This window comes from Phoenix dactylifera, unplaced genomic scaffold (genome assembly GCF_009389715.1).
Source record: "Phoenix dactylifera cultivar Barhee BC4 unplaced genomic scaffold, palm_55x_up_171113_PBpolish2nd_filt_p 000267F, whole genome shotgun sequence".
Lineage (NCBI taxonomy): Eukaryota > Viridiplantae > Streptophyta > Magnoliopsida > Arecales > Arecaceae > Phoenix > Phoenix dactylifera.
The window spans coordinates 55,280-69,511 of record NW_024067755.1 but is presented as its reverse complement, the minus strand read 5'-3'; positions in this window follow the sequence as shown (position 1 = coordinate 69,511).

The window sequence follows — 14,232 nt, the reverse complement described above, 5'->3', positions numbered from 1 at the left end:
ACGAACCTTTACAATTGGTTTTCCGGGTTCACCAATCAACCTATTCCGTTGGTTTTGCGGGCTAACCAACCAACCTTTACAAGTAGTTTAAAAACAAAGAAAGAAGATTTAAACTCCTAATGAGCAAATGAAACAATATAACTACAAAGAAGAGTTTAGAAAGTATTTATCGCTTGTAGTGACTTCTCTCTTCTTTGTCAAGGATGCTTCACTCTTCAAGGGAGGATGGAGCTCTTGATGACTCTTTGAATCTGCTCAACCCCTTTCTTTGATTCTTGAATGAAGCACTTGGATGAAGAAGATTAGGGCACTTTCTCTTTCTTGTGTACTCTTTGATATTCTTTGGAAAGTTGTTCTATCTGATGAATAGTGCCACTTTAAATAGTTTCCTACATCCATTGGACAAGCCCCAATGGTTAGAATTCAAAAACTAGCCGTTACTCACTTTGGAAGGACAAAAAGTACATCTGCAGAACTAGCCGTTATGCTTCAGCCCGTGTTTGGGTCGGCTCAACCTGTCCTTGGGTCGACCCAACTTTCACTTGGGTCGACTCAAACATTCCTTGGGTCGACCCTCTCAGAAACACAGAAACTTAAATTCAGCCTTCCTTCACTTGGGTCGACCCAACCTTTCTTTGGGTCGACTCAAGGTTCACTTGGGTCGACTCAACTTCTTCTTGGGTCGACCCTAACAGGGTTTCCAGAGAACCTTTTCTGTCTTCTTTCTGTCTTGCCTTTGGGTCGACCCTCTCAGGGTTTGGGTCGACTCAAGCTTGGGTCGACTCAACTACTTCTTGGGTCGACCCTCTCAGTAAATCCAGAGAACCATTTTCTGTTTGTTTTGAGGATCTTGATTGGGTCGACTCATGCTTTCCTTGGGTCGACCCAACTCACTGTTCATCTGTGCCATTTTTGCAGAAGTGTGCCAAATGTTTCTTGATGTGCCGGGGTCGACCCAATCATCCTTTGGGTCGACTCAATCCACACTTTGCTGCATCTCAAGGTTAGATTCATTCAAATAAACAATGAAATGTATCTATATCAATTTATACAAATATACTGAGAGTAATAACTTATAAATGAAGTATCGATTTAACTTATAACATACTCTAGATAATTGCTTGTTAATCATCAAAATAACACTATCATCCTCACTCTCTATTCAGAACTAGATGATAACAAAAGTGATGTGCCATCTTATAAGTAGAACCTACTTATTGATAAGAGGTTTCAGGATTTCATTTGCCAGCAGCCCTTCTCTTCAGGGTAAGAAATCTTTTATGAATTGAATAAATCTATCGTACTTGTCCCTCTTTCATAGCATATATTTTCATGATTTAGGTGCTTACTTTATTCCCATTCTATTCTTGTTTGGATTTTTTAAACTTATATAGCCGGGTCCTTTAATTTCTACAATATACTTGATGAAGAATGTAATACCTTTTTTTTTATTGAAACAGTACATGTAAGTTTTATCAACCATTTTCATATTATATCAGGGTGAAAAATTCATCCTAAAAGTTGTCATCCTTGAGAAATTGTATGACTAGACAAGGGACCAATAAGACACTTAGGTTGGCATTTCATTGCAAAGAAAACACCATGAATTCAATTGCCACTTGTGCTCTCTTCAATCTCATTCTTATAGCAATACCTTGCAAATAGAAGGCCTACTAATCTGATTAAAACTGAAAGATATATGTCGATTCCTAAAAAGCCAGATTTGAACCTAAAAAAAGGGAACAATGTCATCAGCAAGGTTTGCCGTCTCGGAACCAGACCGGTACCAGTGCCACACTAGCACGGTGTCGATACAGTACGATACGGAATTTTTTTGACATACTGAGTATTGGTGCGCCATCCATACTGGGTACCAGTACCGGATCGATATGGTACGATAGGCTCCGTGCTGCCTGGTTCCGGCCGTACGACATACCACAGTCATCAGCATCTCAATCCAGCCTATGTTTAGTGGGTTTGGGTTGTAATGTTTCGCATGAAAGAATGATTCGCCTTCTTTCGCAACATCAACCATTAGATTGCACAACATCCACTTTGAGATCTATGCTAGTGGATGAAAGAAAGAGGTTGGGCTGCTTTGAATCATGTGCAAAGTGCAATCCAATGGTTGATGTTGCGGAAGAAGAACATCCAATCTTTTGCGTAAAACATACAATAAGAACCTGTATTTAGCAATGATGTATGAACTAATAATTTCATCAATGTTGCAAACCTAGCTTTCCCTCTGGATATGAATACCTGACTATTGCAAAGAGAATGTCCATCTAGTTGGTTATAACATCTAGCACCAAACATTGAAACGTAACACCAAGGTTATATTGATAACACACTGCTTCATAGCTTGGAAACTTTGAGCTTGGGAAGCTCATTCATAGATTTGACCATCTAATATGATCTGATTATGGCCTTCCTAAGTTGTATTTAGCTATCACTCTAGATATGAATACCTGACTATTGCAAAAAGAATGTCCATCCAGCTGGTTATAACATCTAGCACCAAACATTGAAAGGTAACATTAAGGTTATGTTGACAACACACTGCTTCATAGCTGGGAAAATTTGAGCTTGGGAAGCTCATTCATAGATCTGACCATCTAATGTGATTTGATTATGGCCTTCCTACTCTCAACTAATAACTCGTTTTTAAAATTAGGATGAAAAATTACCAAAATATGAGTATAGTTAACTGCAAATGCATCTTCTGTGGTCAACTCAGGACACAAATCAGTCTTTGGTTGGACTTATGCCTCTTGGCGACATCATTCTTGGATGACATAAGTTACTTGGAGAGACAACTTATCCTCATTTTCTTACGTTTAAGCAATGTTATGTAAATTGAATTTGATTAGAATATTCTCCTCGTTTTCTTACATTTTAGCATTGTTATGTAAATTGAATTTGATTAGAATATTCTATGCCGCCCTTTAATAGTCAAAGACTACAAGCTATGGGACATCATTCTTAGCTTCTTGATCGTTTCGAACACTTTGCTCATTGCATGAAAGGGCTTTTGTTTCTTCTGATTAAGTATTTATTATTTTGAGGGCAAGGAGAAAACTTCTATTGAATTACAAATTATTGACGCTAATGAGGAAGTTGAACTCGGTCAAAAAGCATAAAGTTAACTTCAAAAAAATATTATCTAATAATCCAACTCATCTAACCTCATCAATAGAATTGACAAACTAGTTGCACGATTCCATCTTTTTCTTAAGAAATTTTTCCTAAAATTACATATTATAACATTAGTGTGACGTTCCTAGAAATTTTTGTACTTTGTAAGTATATTGATGTTAGTGAAGTGATATATGGAGTTAACTGTTCCACCGGCACACTCGAATATTTTTTGGTACGGTCCAATACCGAGCAGTTTCGGTGGACTTTGTGGCTTAATTGTGATGCGTTCTCATCTTTTTGTTCGAATTTAGCTTGGTACACAGTTAAACAAGGTTTGATGTATAGTTAATGTAGCCCAGCACATAGTTAAGTCACCCTGGCACATAATTAAATTACCTTGGCACACACGAACCATAACCTGACACACAATTATTAGAGCTTGCTACGGAGTTACCCTGGCACACAACAGTGTTAACCTGGCACACAATATGGGTTTAGATGAATATATGTCTTTCTTACTGAAATAAGCCGGCACAGGAATGTTAACCTGGCAATTTTATTACGATAACTAGCACATAGTTATCTAGGATTGCAGCAGGATGAATATAAGTCGCCCAGGCACACACAGACGATAACATGGCACACAATTATTTGAGCTTGGTACACATTACCCTGGCGCATAGCAATGTTAACCTGGCACACAATATGTTCTAGATGAATATATGCCTTCCTTGCAGGATTGAGCCTGCACAGGAATGTTAACTTGGCAGTTTTATTACGATAACCTGGCACACAATTATCTTGGATTGAAGCAAGATTAATATAAGTCAGGTAGAATGCGGCCATGAGCATGCAACCTTCAGGGATCATAAATCTTCATGATGTGGATATATTTTCTATAGATGTTCTTGTCCATATCGTTGGTGTATGCTTAAGAAGAATGCATTGGCTTTGTAGCAAGTTCCTTATATAGGTGTTCAATTGGTTAAACAATTACTAAACTTTCAAGAAGCAATGGAAAAGGAATGGAAAGGGCTGCCAATATGCAAACAGCACGAACTGATTTTGCATGTGCAGTTATCTCTAACAAGGTCTATGTGGCTGGGGGAGGCAATTCAAGTTGTACTGAAGGCTTTCTTCTATTTAAGTTTATGATCCTTATGCAGATAGGTAAGCATGTTATAAAGATTTTTTTCATCCATGTTTGTTGTTCGGTACTAGACCCTATATCGGTACTATCCTATTATGTGTTGATACATCCGTATAGGGCCATTTCAGTGTACCAAGTGTCGGTACGTCCGCTGTATCGTGTATCGGTGTAATACTGGTATGGTACGAACTGGTCGGTATGCACCGGTATTGACCGATACGGTAAACCTTAGTTTTCATGATTTCCTAAGTTACTAAGTTATCAGTGAGGAGCAATTTACAATTAAAATACATAGGCATTTTATTTGGTTTTTATCATGCAGTCTATTCATCTTGTTCTTAATATATTGTTTTAGTTCAATAGAGTTACCATGGACTGCAGATGTATGTAGGGTAAACATCCTCCAATCCTTCATTCCCTCTTAACAAATGAATATGTATGTATGTGCATGCTATGCATACTTACACATGCATACACATGTAATGTATATGTATATGTAATGGTTAGTCAAGAATTTCACATTGCTATAAATTGTCAACTGTTGCAGGTGGGAAGATTTACCACCCATGCCTTTCGCACTAATTGAATGCTTCAGTATATCGTATGGAGGTCAATTTCATCTTCTTGGCAAGAGAGAGTATAACATTCAACAAGATACATACCTTATCTTCAATCCAGTGAACCAACATTGGTGCATCATGGAAGATCTACAGCTGTTTTGTAAGTTGACACATAATTATACAACTATACAAAACGGCAACATCTACACTATTCTGGAAGAAGGGAGCATCAAAAAAGTGGACATGGATCAAAAGGTCTGGTGTACATTGGGTGAATTTCCTGCAGTGGTCCTTCCAAAACACTTGAGATCATTGAAGCCTTTTACCTTTGGATTTGTTGCATTCCAGCAGTAATTATATGTCATTGAGGGCATGACTCTTAAGTATAACTTAGATAACCTTTCATATGGCATTGTGAAGCTGAACTCGAATAGGTTTTGTGATCTGAGGAAATTGCCACTAGAATGGAAGGATTCTAGACCCATGCCAATAAGAAGTGGTCGCATATTAGGATGTGCTGTTATGGAAGAATAATTTAACCCTTTCTATATATTTTGTGTCTGAAACTTCTTTCTTTTTGTATAAAGAAAGGTCTCAACAGTCTAATAGCTGTTCATTAAAACATGGTATCTTTATGGGGAAAACAGATACAGATTTGGTTCCCATCATTAGGGTTTCGGTGGTATTAGAATATGTGCCTTATGGAATTCATATGATTTGCCTTTTCTTGGTTATTTCATAAAAAATAAAAAAATATTTCATAAATTGCCCAGTCATAGTTTACGGATTTCAGAGCATAATTTTCAAATGAAATTTAACATGCCAGACCCATTTTACTAAATACAAAACATATTTCAAAATTAAACCACTAATAATTATTTTACCAAATAATTTAGAAAAATGCACATTGAAGCATTAAGTTACTTACCTCTTCTCGCTTAACCCTTACTTCAGATATGCGGATCAGGTTCACCTGTTTAAATTTAATTAATTCTTTGTTAATTCAGAGCTAAGCAGAACTAAAAAATAATACTATTGTACATGGCCCAACAGGGCCCAGAGTTGGCCCATAATGGGCATGGCCCGATAGGGCCCATATCGGACACGGCCCAATAGGCCCGCATAGATTCGGCCCAATAGGGCCCCCAAGGTTGGCTTCTAATTGGTTCATTTATGCAATAAAATTTATTGGGGACTAAATACTTAATTACAGGATACTGTTCCATAATAAAACTTAAGTATATAAAGGGACCAAACAAATATAGTTGGGGACCTTTATGTAATAAATTTCCTATAGGGATCAAATACAAATTACAGAAGACCCTTTTTGTGAAATAATATACTGCCAAGGGCTTAACTGCAAAATTCTATTTATTGGCCAAATGGGTTCGGGTTTCGGGTTCTGGGTTTTGGGTTCCGGGTTCGATTCGGGTTCGGATTCCGGGGCTCGGATCTGAACTGGATTTCAGGTTTTCTTTTTTTTTTGTTTTTTTTTTTTGTTTCGGGTTTCGGGTTTGAACCGGGCCCAAGTTGGGCCGCAGTGAACAAGACCATGACAGGGCCTTCTTCTTCCCAAGCCCCCACGGACAGGGGAAGAAGAAGAGAGGAAGAAAGGACCCGGGGGGGGCGGCAGGTGGCCGGACGGTGGCCTGGCCGGCAGCTTGCGAGGGACGCGGCCGTCGGTAGGGCGGTCATGGCCGGCAGCAGGGTTGCCGCGGCGGCTCGGCCGTGAAGGGAGGTACGAGGATGACCTCGGTTTGGGCCCAAACAGAAAAATATCATGAAATAAGGGCCAAAAGAGGCTTACCTGTGCTCGACGGAGGCGGCAAGAGGGAGGTCTCGGCTGCGGCTGCTCGATTCCAGTGGTCAAACGGCGGCGACAACGATGCTTTTCCGGAGAGGAAGAAGATTTCAAAACAGGGGAGACTCGCGACAGGGTTTCGGACAGCACTCGGCCGGCTGAGGGCACGCCGATCACCAAGGAGAGGAAGAAGAGGGAAGGAGGGAAGAGAGGAGGAGACGGAGGAGAGGAGGGCTCGGGTGATCGGGAGGGGGAAAAGAAATGGTTTTATGGCCCTTTGGTAACGGCTCTCCGCCGCGTGAATCGCGGCGGTCGAGCGCTAGTCCGCGGCCGGATAAGCCGCGGATCAGCTGGAGGGGAGGGCCACGGATGCCCGCAGCGCCCTCGCCTCGATCACTCCCGAAGGAGCCGGAGAGGATCGCGTTCGCGATCCTCTGTTCCGGCCCTTCCAAAGAAGGAAAACGGGACTGAAGTCGGCTGGGGCTGCCGACTTCAGCCCGTATCTCACATTCTTCCCCTCCTTAGAAAAATTTCGTCCTCGAAATTTAACATACCTTAGTTTGCAAAAAGGCCCCGGATATTTTTTTTTCATCTCGTTCTCCAGTTCCCACGTAGCCTCACGTTTTGAGTGATTGCTCCACTGAATCTTAACATAAAGAATTGTGTGCCTCCTCAACATTTGTCCCTTTCTATCAACCATACGTACAAGCTGCTTAATTTGCATAGCAGAGAACTCAAGAGAAAGTATAAGTACAACTACCTATGAAGCTAAATTTAGTGTCTTCAGGGATCTAAAATTTTACCCGCTTTTCATGACAGTTAATGGTAGCAAAGTGTGACACTAACCAGTCCATACCGAGAATTATGTCAAAGTCATACATATCTATAACTATCAAATCAACAGGTAAGTCTCTACCTATTATCTAAACTGGACAAGTCTTGCAGACCTGATTACCAATCCTCCCACTTCCGGTAGGGGTGTTAACATGCAAATCATACTCTAACGGCACACAAGGTAGGTCATATTTTTGCACAAATATCGATGACACAAGGAATGCGTTGGCAATAGAATCAAACAGTATATAAGCATAAATATAAGCAACCGATAGTGTACCTGACACCACAGTATTGGATGCCTGAGCGTCCTGCTGAGTCAGTGTGTAAATACGACCCTGTGTGCGCGGTCTCCCCCTGTCCGCTGCTCAGGAGAAGAAGGCTGAGCCGATTGAACCGGAGCAGGATAAGCTTGTACTTGTGGGTCCCTGTAGCTTGGGGGCCTCTGATCTGATTGTGATACTTGTTGATTATAAAGGCACTCCTTTAATCCTATGACCCTGTTGGCCACATTTGAGACAAGCGTCGGAACAAACCGTCTACAGAGTTCTGTCTATGGGCGCCTCCACATGCTTCACATTTAGGCTTCTTTGTTGAATAGTCTCGCCATAAGATCCCTGCTTTTCTGATTGTCCAGACCTACTACGGATTTGCTGTCCTGCTGAGAATTCTGTCCACTATGAGTTATCATCATCTCTGCTCCTCTTCTTTTGTATTTCTATTTTTTTGAATCTTGTGTTTCCTTCCAGACAATTCCATATTCTTGGCCCTGTCTACCAGGTCATCATAGTTTGTTGAATGCACTGCGGCCAAACCCCGACGTCTAAGTGAGGTTCAATCCTTTCAAATCTCCTCATCCGGACTTGGCATCCATGACGAGGTGGGTCGAGCAAACCGAGATAGCCTATCAAACTCTCTGCCCTCATACTCATCACAGCTACATTAGTCGCTAGTTCCTTGATTCAGATGAGGAAAATTTCCCTCTCTAGCTCCTCAGGCGACTGGAGGAAAATACTTGGAGTAGAATGATGTGCGGAATCTCTGCAGGTAAGTGCCTCCTGCTCGGGTGCCGATGTGCGCTCCACAGACATCCACCAATGATGAGCTCGGTCCTGAAGGCATATAGGTGGCAAATCTGACCTTCTCTTCATCGGTGCACTCCATTGCTCTGAAGGCTTTCTCCATTTCATCTATCCAGGCTTCGGCCTCTTGAGGACTAGTGGTGCCTTTAAAAGCCGAAGGAGCCATTCTTTTGAATTCTGCTATGCTCCTTCTTTGCTCAGGAGGAGCAACATTTGCTGGATGGGTTGCTGAGGTTGTTGGCTCTCTATTGGCGTACTAACCCGACGACCTCCGTCATCAGTCGAAGCACCCGGAGTTTGATTTCCGGCGGCAGCTTCTGGAGTTGATTGACCCTGGGGCCCTGAGCTATGCGATGCCTCGCCGCTTGGTTAGTCGGGGCTCTTCCCCGAGAGCCCCTAACCATCCGATTTCAAGCTACGGACACGGCGAGGCGGCATTCTGATTCGGTAAAAATGTAAATGTTATAAAATCATCTAAATAGAATAATACATAATAGTTAACAAAACAAATGAACATTATCCTCTTATCTAGTTCCTACCCATCTCTCGACCTTTCTGACGAATTCTAAAGATCCTAAAACTTAAGCTCCATCTGACTATTTCAAAAACAATCCCTAAGAATCTGAAACCTAAGCTCTGATACCACCAAATCTGTCATGCCCCGAGCCCGAGGCGCGGCAGACGCGCACGCCCGTACGCGCGGGCCGCACAGGCGTGCAACTGGCAGCAGATCATATCAAAGCAATCACATATGTTTAAAGATGACATAAAATATTTAAGTTGTTCAAAAGCAGTCTTACAAAATTCCAAAATAACATATGCTGACATAAGTCAAATGTCCAAACTAATCTACTAAAATGCCAATAATCGAAAGAAATCGTCGGAAAATCTAACGCACTCCCCAATCCCGTGCGATCAAGCCTCTGGATCTGAAAAATAGAGAAAATAAAATAATGAGCTACACTAGCCCAGTAAGCAACAAAAATACCCCAAAGTGGGGTCAGAGCGCATATCAGATCAAAATACAGGATAATGTCTGGAATAAATCATAAATAACATCGTTTACTGTTTTCAAAACTTATTATCATTTTTCCAAAAAATCTGATACCAGAATCTCAACATGATAGGCTACGGCCACATAACCCAGTGGCATGGGTTGCACAAGGTGCCAAACACCAACTATTATTAAGCACCGATGGTACGGTGTCCAAACACCACTATTATTAAGCACCGATGGTACTGTCACGACCCCCGCCCCGTTCCGGCGGGCCGCCGCGGACGGTCCTAGGGTGCGGGTAGGGCTAGCATAAGGCCACCAGCCATCACGTAGAACCCTACTACCTATCAATCATCAATAAATTCTAAAAATTTTGGCATGATGCATGCACAAAATGATCACATTTCCTATGGTGACCTGTCAGGATTATCTCAATACATACAACAATGCTACCTGTCAGAGCAGCAATTCACATAACTTATCACATAACGAACCTAGACAATATATCAATACATCATCACAGGCATATAACTCAACTGTATAAAAATCTGGTTCCCATTCCATCCATGGTCAAACCCATATCCACAACAGGATTATGACTGTAACTTTACACTATATACAACAGAAGGTTTATTAATACACCAAAAAGGGATAAACCTCTATCTACATTATACTATACTATGGAGCGCACAGCTAGCAGGCAACTACTAATCCTGCTCCTCTCTATACAATACCTGCCCTGCAATCAAAAAACACCAAACTGGGGAGTGAGTATATAAATTACTCAGTGAGTGGAGTAGAGAGTACTATGCACATGAGACAAGATATAATCATGGCTCGAGGTGAAATCTCAAGAGCATATGAGCAGTCGTCAAGAACAGGATACACATTAACTCAACATAAGAAATAAGGAGTAAATCATCACAATCCCCAATCAACCCATCTGGAGCATATATAGAATAATCAAATAATTATGGTATGATACATGAATATGCTCACAGGTCATAGTACTGAATCATATAAAATTAGGTGTCAATAGGCTGAATCATAAACAAGACAGCTATCGGGAGGTGGGTTTTACGCCCACGCGAACCAGCAACAACTCCCTACTGTCACCATGCATATGCAGGATAGGGACACCATATCGATAATGTAAATGCTAGACAGCTATCGGGAGGTGGGTTTTACGCCCCAGGCGACCGAACCAGCAAAACTTCCCACTATTACATGCATATGCAGGATAGACACCACACTGATCATGTAAATGCTGGCCAGTATCTAGAACAGAAATCCATAGAAACATCTCACATCTATATACTAAACGGACACCCGCAGGAATTCTACATCCGCGGAAAGCCATACTGCACCTCGCGGGGTCTTACTATGCCCGGCGGCAAGCAGAATATAAGTCGTAGAGACCGGCCGATCCTACGCCTAGGGCCGTGTCCCTCCCTAGGAGGGACTAGGCTCCGCCCACCCAGAAGGCTTACTAATGTGCACACAGGCCGATGTTCAACCCCATCGACTATAGGTGTCCTGTAGATACTGCCAAAGCCATGCATAAATGCCATAATGACCCTTCCAATATACTAAAAAGGAGCATAATCAGACTACCACTCACTCGGCCACGACCCATCATAAACTAACATCAGGGTTGAGAGAGAGGGGTCAAGGGAGTGCAATGCAAACTCAATATACCAAAAGAAAAAGCTCTACAAGTCTTTGAAATAGAGAAAATGAAATCAATTTACAAAAGAAGTCATTTTACAACTCTGAACCAATTTAACTACTCATAAAGGAGTATAATCAAGACTACCACTCAACAAGTCTTTTGAAATAGAGAAGAAAATGAAATCAATTTACAAAAGAAATCATTTCACAATTTGGAACCAATTTAATTACTCATCTACCCCTCGTAATTCCTCTCAATGTTCCCTCAAATGCATGTACAAATAATCAAAGCATGGAGAATCAAGATGTATAGAGGAATCTACTACAATAATTAATCAATACGCTCGCGTGCGAATCAGTCACACTTGGCAACATTCATGAAAAATGAATAAGGAATGTGCTTATGGTGCAAAGTACAAACTCCCACTCACCTGTCAATTCTGGCACAGCCCTGATACGACTCCAAAAATCTAACAGCTGGCAGTGGAAAACTTCTTTCTCTTGTTCCCTAGCTTCTTGCCCAACTGATACATGCATTTACAATACATTTAGGTTTGTATCAAGAGCCATAATCTACGTGCCAATTATAATATAGGAAACTTTAATTGATATCAAACTCCCCCGTTTCCTAAATCTTTTCTTTTTTTAATCGTTTTTTTTTCTATTAATTAACTCATCATTTATGTAACTAGGGATTTCCTTGCATGAGTACAACGGTCCCCTTAGCTTAATCTGGCTTAATACCCTATTATAGCATGAAATCCCTATTTCCCACCGCGATGAACACTAACCGAACCGACAGCCGGTTACTTCATCCCGGATTTGATCCATTTTCCAGACTCCAAATTTGATGAAATTTTTCTAACATTCTACACTCATAGGAAATTCCAAAAACAGGTAACATCGGCATCACTATCGGAGGCTGTTTGCCCCCAAAATAATTCGCCGAAGTTGGGACTTCGACACAGTTTTTCCGTAGTGCCGAAAAAATTTGGTCGAAATCCGATTCTTCCTCTTTTAACCACCTCTACAACCCTTATCCGACCCCTCTAGACTACATCCACCCTTTGTATAGCCCTAATGTCATTCAAAAGACTAGATTAGGGACGGATATTTACCTTTTTCTTTTTGGAAATCGAGGTCCTTGCGTAGAGGAGGAAGGAGATCTACACTTTCCCTCAGCTGGCAGCGCAACCGAAATTCCCTTCCCTTTCTTTTTCTTCTTCTTCTTCCTCTTCTTTTCTTCCTTTCTTTTTCTTCTTCTTTTTCTTCTCTCTGTCCGTCTGACACTCCCCCCTCTCTGTTTCAATCCAACGCCTCAGCCAGCTCAAACCCATGAATTAAGTCACATCAAAAACTATTCACCCTTTGTTATATATTATTAAATTTCCATTTTGCCCCTAACACTTCAACATATCTACCGTTATGCCATTAACTTTTGATTCCTTCCAATTTTATCCTTACCACTTCAACGCATCTAAAACTATTGCCATTATCTTTTGATATCTTTCCAATTTTACCCCTTATATCAATTTTAAAGGACTATTCTATCCCTTTTTATATATAAAAAAAAATATTTTGGGGTTATTATAGGTACGGTGTCCAAATACCACTTATTCTAATCACCGGTGGTACGGTATCCAAATACCACTATTCTAATCACCGGTGTTACGGTGTCGAAACGATTCCTCACAGATACAAAGTCGACAAGGCCAACGTATAATCCCCATTGCAGGGCCAAACAGACAAACAGAACAGATCATGCCATGCTGAGAATGCAGTTATTATAAAAAATATATTTCATAAATTGTCCAGTCATAGTTTACGGATTTCAGAGCAATAATTTTCAAATAAAATTTAACATGCCAGACCCATTTTACTAAATACAAAATATATTTCAAAATTTAAACCACTAATAATTATTTTACCAAATAATTTAGAAAAGTGCACATTGAAGCATTAAGTTACCCTTCTTGCTTAACCCTTACTTCAGATAGGCGGATCAGGTTCACCTGTTTAAATTTAATTAATTCTTTGTTAATTTCAGAGCTAAGCAGAACTAAAAAATAATACTATGTACATAGCCCAACAGGGCCAGAGTTGGCCATAATGGGCATGGCCCGATAGGGCGCATATCGGACACGGCCCAATGGGCCCGCATAGACTCGGCCCATAGGGCCCCCAAGGTTGGCTTCTAATTGGTTCATTATGCAATAAAATTTATTGGAGGAACTAATACTTAATTACAGGATACTGTTCTATAATAAAACTTGAGTAAAGGGACCAAACAAATATAGTTGGGGACCTTTATGTAATAAATCTTTCCTATAGGGATCAAATACAAATTACAGAAGACCCTTTTTGTGAAATAATATACTGCCAAGGGCTTAACTGAAAATTCTATTTATTGGCCAAATGGGTTCGGGTTTTGGGTTCTGGATTTTGGGTTCGGGTTCGGGTTCGGATTCCAGGCTCGGATCTGAACTGGGTTTCGGGTTTTCTTTTTTTTTTGTTTCGGATTTCGGGTTTGAACCGGGCCCAAGTTGGGCCCGCACGTGAACAGGACCGTGACAGGGCCCTTTCTTCTCCCAAGCCCCCATGGACAGGGGAAGAAGAAGAAGAGGAAGATAGGACCCAGGGGGGCGGCAGGGTGGCCGGACGGGGCGCTGGCCGGCAGCTTGCGAGGACACGACTGGTCGTATGTAGGGCGTCGTGGCCGACACAGGTGCCGCGGCGGCTTGCGCGTGAAGGTCGAGGGTACGAGGATGACCTCGGTTTGGGGCCCAAACAGAAAAATATCATGAAATAAAGGGCCAAAAGAGGCTTACCGGTGCTCGACGGAGGCGGGCAGGAGGGAGGTCTCGGCTGCGGCTTGCTCGATCCGGTGGTCAAACGGCTGCGCAGCAGCGGTGCTTTTCCGGAGAGGAAGAAGATTTCAAAACAGGGGAGACTCGCGACAGGGTTGGGATAGCACTCGGGACGAGGGCCGCCGATCACCA